A 7,606-nucleotide genomic window follows, 5' to 3' on the forward strand; every position below is an offset into this window, starting at 1 on the left:
ATCCTGTTCCCCGTGGGAACAGTCCAGCCTCAATGGATGGATTAAACCCAGATCTGTGACTGTGGGTGAATGTTTGATTTGTTCCTCATTCCACCCATCATCTGTTTTTTTTTATTTTGTCACACTAAATGGGAAGGGTTTGCCCAGACGTGGGTTCCATGCTTGTTACACCACCAGATTGCAGCTAGCCTGGCTGATGAGGATTGATTCCCCAAAACCAGTCCCAGGATGTTTGTTTCTGGTCCAGGGAGGACCTGGCCTGGCAGTTTGTGCTGGACTGTTCCCATGGGGAACAGGGTCAAGTCTGATTTGTATATGGCTAGGTTCAAACTGTAATGGCATGGCATGGCATGGCAAGCCAAAACAGGAATTTGCAATGCAATGGGTCTGATGTTTATTCGAGTTAGAGCTATTAGTGTTGTAAATTCCTAACAGGACTTTTCTTGCCACACAAACTGAAAATAAAAAGTAAAATAGTTAACATAAGCAAGCCGATTCAAAGTGCCAGCGCCACCATGAATGCAAAAGAGAGACATAAAAGGAAAAAGAAGTTCGGTCGTAGCCAAAGTTGTCGGCAAAAGTGCAATTATCCATGTAACAGGGGGGCTGTCCAAGACGGTGACTAAACCACACCAAGGAGTGATAAAAATAAAGCATTTTCCAACAAAAACAAAGGATTTTTCAAAGACAAGCCTATTAACGAGTGGTAGTGATGGGCGTGCGGTGGGCGTGGTTAAAAGCCCAGATACATACCAACACGTCGGAAAAGCAGCGCTTTCGAGCTGCTATGCTTGACCTAAAACACTGATGAATTAAATCCAGATCTGTGACTGGGAGTAAAGGTTTGATTTGTTCCTCATTCCGTCCATATTCTGTTGTTTTTGTTACGGTCTTTTAACAAGGCACTGATAGACTCCATTTTAGCAGCCCAGAATAATCTGTGGTCTTTCCTGGCTGTAAAAAGGCAAATAGTGCAGTCCCCTTGGGCCTTCGGACCCTAAATTCCCCTGGCCTCATCTCTCTCCAGATAGCCAGGTGATAAAAACGTCATCTGAAATTAAAAGCTAATGCTTTCCCCTCCGTATCTTCAGATATCTACTTGAAGCCTTTAATGCAGGACAACCACACTTTGAAGAAAAATGGCTGCCTTAGAAATAGAAACTAGCATCCTTCTAGAACATATGAAGGGGCCTTACTCGCAGTTTGTGAAAGTTGGACATGTGTCTAAACCTTGGAACACTCGATGAACGTTGCAGCAGTGCTGTGCGGAACTGTTTGATTGTGCTGTACTGGAATGTGGAGGGCCTCCGGGAATCTAATTGCCATTGATGGTGAAAGCCATTTTGGGGAAACCACTGACTCAACCCTTGAGTGCTTTGAACAAAGAAAAGCTAATGTAAAATTTGGATTGCGTCCCTAGCATGTCACCTAGACTCGCAGTTCATCTCCAGAAGGCACAGCCTGCTGGCAGGAGCGTGGGTTGCAGAGTGTTTTTTCTCTTTTGACTCCGCAAAACCTCACAGCAGTGTGTCTACAAACAGTCCACCACGGTTAAGGTTTTTCATTTGAGTAATGCTGTAGCTTGTTTACCCTTACCAGTCCCTAGTCCGTTCCCACAAACATCTTAAAGGTAGAAGTCCAGACACTGTTGGCAAAGGGCCTAACAGCGAATCCCAAACTGGAAAGATTTTAAACGTGTTACTCTTGTTATTTTCTAGCGCTCATAATTGAGACTGATTTTGGACCTTCAGTATTTCAGCAATTTTCGAGGAAAGCAGAAAATTAACATTGTCATACAGGTGCAGGCTTTTCAGGCATTAGATCGTCAGGACTGGATGATACCCATTGACTCGCCAGATTTCCACAGTTCCCTTAATTTCATAGTGGGGTTGAAGCACTTTTAGTTCTCAGTGATCACTTTTGGTCAGACCTCAGTCCCAAGGGTGTTCACAAAAGACTGTTTTGGTAGTTCACCTCTGCAGAACAGGTATGCTCGTTTCCACATCTGACAGCTGCCACATTAAGGCATACTCACTGGTAGTGACGAGTCTTCATTTTCATCACACCACTGATCTTCTGTTGCACCGGTTTCCACTCAATATCCGGAAATCAAACCACATTATTTCCAGAACTCTACTTTTAAATGGTGCCATTCTGGGCACCTTGGAAAAGACAATTCCTTTGGAGTAGAGGATGAGGGGGCATTCAGCTTATTATAATTCCACTGGTTTGTTCTGCACACCACCTCCTGATCATTCAGATGATGGGGATTCTATGATTCATGACTTCTTGCACTTTTTAAGTTTCTCGGTCAAGGTTGAGAATGAGGCTGCTCCAGGGTGTCTGCAGCTCCGATGGAACCAACATCTTTGCACTCTGTCAGCTGTCATGATGGTGCCATGCCTTGTATAGTTCAGCCTATAATGATGGATGGATTTTAAGAAATCTGTCATACCGTCATAGCTTTTGTTGTCACTAACTATAGTCGTCACTGGCAACAGTTGCCTTCTTATTGGGATGTGGGAGACATTTAGAAGATTACTTAACCATTGGCCGTTGGTAGTATTAGGACCCTCATCTTCACTTCCTTGTAGTAGATCAGAAGGGTGTCCAGTTAGTATTGACAGATTTCTCTTGTCATTGCAAGGCAAGCATGTACATATTTTGTACCACGCCACATTTTCAGGGCAGTGTAATCTGCTGTCCGAGTGTATAGACCACTGCCATTAGCAGTCAAACAATAGCAAATTACGAATGGTAAATAGATGTTGAAGTCCTCGCATCAGTCATTGACCAAAGGTGTTGGCCTTAGATAGACCTTTTTGCAACTGCGATCAACAGAAAGTGGAGATCTAATGCTCCCTTCAGTTCCCTTGAAGACTCGTTGGGGTTTGCTTTTCAGATGAAGTGTCTTTTGCCCTCCATTACACTTTTCTGCCGACCTCTGTGATTTTCAAAGTGCTGCAAACTTTCAAGGAAGGCAAAGCAAAAGAGTTGTTCATTGCACCAATTCGGTACTCTGAACGGTGTGTGTCACTTTTGACACCTACCTGAAAATAACACTTCTGTCACAACAGGGAGGACATTTCTAACCAGCAATTTCTCAGACGTAATGCTGATGTATTTGTCTCCCATTGGCTGATAAAGTTCTTGCCTAGAAATTCACTCTCAGTGGCTCGATTTTTTTTTAGATGGTTGAAGCATTATTTTTGTCCATCCTCTTTTGAGGTGTCATGATTGGGTTTAAATTTGTCTTTCTTTCCTTTTTTGTCAGCCAGTGCCGAATTGACAATCTCAATATTACATATTTTTTAAATATTGTTGTCACTTCAGTTTAGAGATGGAGCGCTAAATGCCTTCTCTTATTGATCTATTTACACACTCTTTTCTGTTGAGAAATACGCTTTCCTTCCACTGCAGAGGAGGAAGAAAGATTGCACAGATAGGATTTTTTTTAAACGCAGAACTTTTGTATTGATAGAAGAAAAGGATAAAGGTAAAGGATATGTATAGAGCACACAAATTCTGAAGTGTCTTGGCTCTTGTGACCTAAGGACCGCATGGGATAACCGCTATTTAAAAAGAAGATCTAAAAAGCCAAATCTTCAACCCTTTCCTAAAAAGGGTGAGGCTAGATTGCGTGTGAATATCAATTGGCAGTGAATTCCAAAGATTACCCGGAGTAACAGGAAACCTTTGCCCTCCCATCTTACTTCGTTGATCAGAGCTATAACTGGCAATTTGCTCTCTGAAGATATCAAATTACGTTGTGGTGTGTACCAGTCAAAGGCATTTTCTAGATATGTATGTCCACTGCCATACAAGGCTTGATTGGTAGTACACAAGGCCTTGAACTTAATTCTAGCAGAGTCAGCCAACCAGTGCAGATCTTTTGATCTTGTCTGAGACAGGACTAAACTTATGGATGTTACAAAGCAGCCATGTGGCTGCATTTTGTAGAGATTGTAGTTTAACCAGTGTCCTCTTCTTCAAGGCCAAATACAAGGAATTGCAATAGTAAATTCTTGATAGTATGAGGGCCACCACAACCATCTTTCGCATATTCTATGGAACAAAACGAAATATCCTTTTCAGTGACTTAATTAAATAGAAGCAGAAGGAGGTAATGGAATTAATCTGGTCAGAAAAGCCCAATTGATCATTAAATACCATCCCCAAGTTTTTAGCTTACCTGACAGGAAGAGGCCCGGGATTATCCGGCCAACAGGAGACTTCTGGCACATTTACAAACAACAATACTCTCCGTCTTCTCTGAATTCAATTTCAGACAGTTTTCCCTCATCCAAATTGAGACCTGTCTTAGGCAGCTGTTGAAATCAGTAGCCACCTCATCGGCCTCCGCGGATGAGGACACAACTATCTCAGTCTCATCTGCATATGAGATAACCATAACTTACTTGCTCTACCTCCTCATAGGGGAGAAGTGTGCTACGGAATTAACATGCAAACTGTTAGCTCTAGGTCATGTAAAGACAGCAAACTGTTCTGCTGTTTAACGCAGCATCTGAGGCAATTAAGAAGTAGTAGTGTGAGAATTTCAAGGCACCTTATCTTTGTGTAAAGTGCAGTGTGCACTGTTGTAATACGTTTTCTGTTTTGGGGAAAAGAGCAAGTACATCCCAATGTGCTTCCACTAAATTCTGTCACAATTTGTATGGGTAATATTGCCAAGCGCCAGGTCTTCTATAAGCAATATACGTTCTAAGGTTCACTTTGGCATGGAGGTAGTAGGGATGAATGTGGAGCTTGTTGATGTCAACACATGGGCCCTGTCTGGGCCTGTGCTTTGATGCTGAATATGTTCCTGATATGGTCCCTGATCCTTCTATGAGACAGGTGTGGTTCCTTTAGGCATGTTGTTCAGACCATCATGATGCAAAACCCAAGAGAAATGAGCAAGGTGCAGTGATTTATGGGAGACCGAATGACCAGAAATTGTGAGCCAGATCAAAAACAACATAAATTCCAAATATCTAAAATATATATATATATATATATATATAGCTAAGCAAAAGGTCAGAATCACAGTCTCAGAATCCCACTCAGCTGCCGGTGACAAAGGAGACCACCCTCGAAATAATTATATATCCAAAATAATTATTCATTGCCCTCCAAAGAATCCTTTATGGCGTATTTTATTCAAACAAACAGCAACCACCACCAACAAGCATCACTGCACATAACCACAGAAGAAACATAAATCCGACAATGTTATCTGTCTTTAGGGTTGGTAACAGCTACAACAATTATCACTGTGAATTTTTGACTTCCATTGATAATGTACAAATGTCCAGAGTATGTAGATTGTGACAAAAAATCATTCATACATTTTGGTGTAGTGATTTTATATTTTCCACCTTCTTCAGGACAAAAAAGATATATATTTTCTTTCATCAGTTAAAATAAGACACATATACAAAAGGTCTAATTAGATCTCCAACTCTTGTATGAGCTGTACGGGCAATTTGAATGATCTTGCAAGCAGCTCAGATGATTCTACCGAAAGTTGTTCTTATTATTTAAGGTCTCTTGCCAATGCTTATGTTTAATTCTCGTAACAGACCCTTACTATCCACAAGCCTTACACGTACTGTTGTCTTTACCCAAAAGCCACATATGTTCTTTAACACAGTCTATATTTCGGCTTGTTGGGTTATCCAAGTATAGGGTGATGTGAGTAGATCAAAATACTGATGACCCTTATCCCTCGTAATAACTATATTCCAGGTGTGCATGCAGCTGTGAGCGTTTCACTTTTCCTACAACAGGTTGCTCTATTACACCAGACTGTATCCACCTCCAAAAAAAGGCTCCTTGCTTGTACCAGGTTTGTCTCAGTAAAAGTTCTGGTCAATTTAGTTCAATAACCCTGTACCCTTTGTTTTAGGGGGTTACTCTTTTTTTGGTTGCTTCATGAGAGGATACTCATTCTGGAGGCACCCAAATGTGCATTGATCTTTGTTGCCACAATCCTGACACCTCAGCCTTCAGAAAGCAAAGCTCTGTCTCCCCTCACTGAAGGACTATGACAGTCATAGTGGTGCTGCCTACTGTGGACTGAAACTCTGTTAGAGTTCATCTGAGAACCTGCAGGCCACCCCAAATCATCATGCAGTGAACTATGATACAAAGCCAAATAGGGTGAGCCCTGCTCTCAAAACAGGAATGAAATGAGGTCCTGGAGGTTCAGGGACCTTGCAGGTGGTCACAAAGGTATATTTAAGTGACTTAACATGGTCTGTGTGTGATAGCAGGAGCATCCATCACAGATAAGTGCTTAGAGGAGCTGCACTTGTACTGCTTTGATACCAAAAGGCACTAAAGCAGTAACAGTGCAACAAAATCTGGTGCTTTCCAGTTTCTACAGAAACGGAAATATTCCTTTATTTGGTGTTTTATCAGTTGTAATTTGTTTTTACTGACAACCAGAAACCCTAAGCATGAACCTTGTCCTTACTTGTCTTTGAGCACTGTGTAGTGCAGTCAAAACTGATGAACATTAGTAAACGGAAGTATGAATGAAGGAATAATTTTATTTATCAGTTAATTACAATTTTTACATTTAAAATGACAGCACCAAAAAAGTGGGAATTATGTTTCAGCTTAACAAAACATAAGAGGGAATTTCTAAAGGTTTTAAAGTGCAGTGTGTGCTGAAACAGCATATCAAGTTTTGACACACAAGAATTATAAACAGTCAGTTAGAAGTTGGAAGTACAGATGGGGATAACATATCTGAAGAAGTGAAATCTTGTTTCCTTATTGCTGTGGCCATTCATAAATCTGTTTTTGTCATTGGGCTTACGTTTGTAAATAATGAATATTGTGATTTGTTTCTTTACACATTCAACTAACCATTCTAGAGAGGTGTTCACCACCCTAATGAATTGCAACCACCATGTTCTACAAACTAATGTTCTTTTTCTTTATTTTTCAGTGACTAATACTCATTGCTGGAATTTAAGATGCCCGCCTGCCTTCAATTCTCAATAAATTGATTGTCGAAATAATGTTCATAAGATTTGTATCTTTTATTTATACTCTACAGATTCATCGCCTTTGTATGTATGTGTTTGTAGATACATTTTCATGTTCTTTTTTTTTTTCTTTAGATACGTGATGTTGGTTTCGTTTGTATGATAAATCATTGATTTTTGTAAATTATTATTCATATTTTAAAATATAAATAAATGTTAAATTTATGTATAATGTTCGGGTCTTGGTTCTATCTCTTACTTGCAACACGACCTACGCCTTACACTTTTTGGCTGTTACACATCAGTTTTGACTACTGACAAAAGTTAATTCCTCTATTCACACTCAGTAGAAAGTACAGTGGAGTACATCCATCCTCACTGCAAAACAATGTGGGAATGTCCAGAGCAGTGTGGCATGCAGTCCTGTTTTAACTTGTCACATAATTTATTACTCATGGTTAAATATATTTTACTGCCAGCACGCTTGCAGTCTAGAGGTGCTATAAGAAGGAACTGAAAGTGGAAATAAGAGATGCTAAGAATGAAAATGAAAACCCTTCGAACATACTTTGCAGGATCTGTCTAAGCCACCCTTTCAATGCAAAATT

General features: G+C 40.4%; 1 protein-coding gene across 4 annotated transcripts in view; it reads left to right on the plus strand.

The window, feature by feature from the left end:
• Positions 1-7,230, plus strand: part of CCDC18 (coiled-coil domain containing 18) — a 574,107-nt gene extending 566,877 nt beyond the window's left edge. For all 4 annotated transcript variants that reach the window (XM_069232377.1, XM_069232374.1, XM_069232375.1 and 1 more), the window contains one exon: positions 6,959-7,230. The gene's annotated coding sequence lies outside the window, so the exon portion shown is untranslated. The remainder of the gene's footprint in view (positions 1-6,958) is intronic.
• Positions 7,231-7,606: the final 376 nt, after the last annotated feature.

This window comes from Pleurodeles waltl, chromosome 4_2 (genome assembly GCF_031143425.1).
Source record: "Pleurodeles waltl isolate 20211129_DDA chromosome 4_2, aPleWal1.hap1.20221129, whole genome shotgun sequence".
NCBI classification, from domain to species: domain Eukaryota; kingdom Metazoa; phylum Chordata; class Amphibia; order Caudata; family Salamandridae; genus Pleurodeles; species Pleurodeles waltl.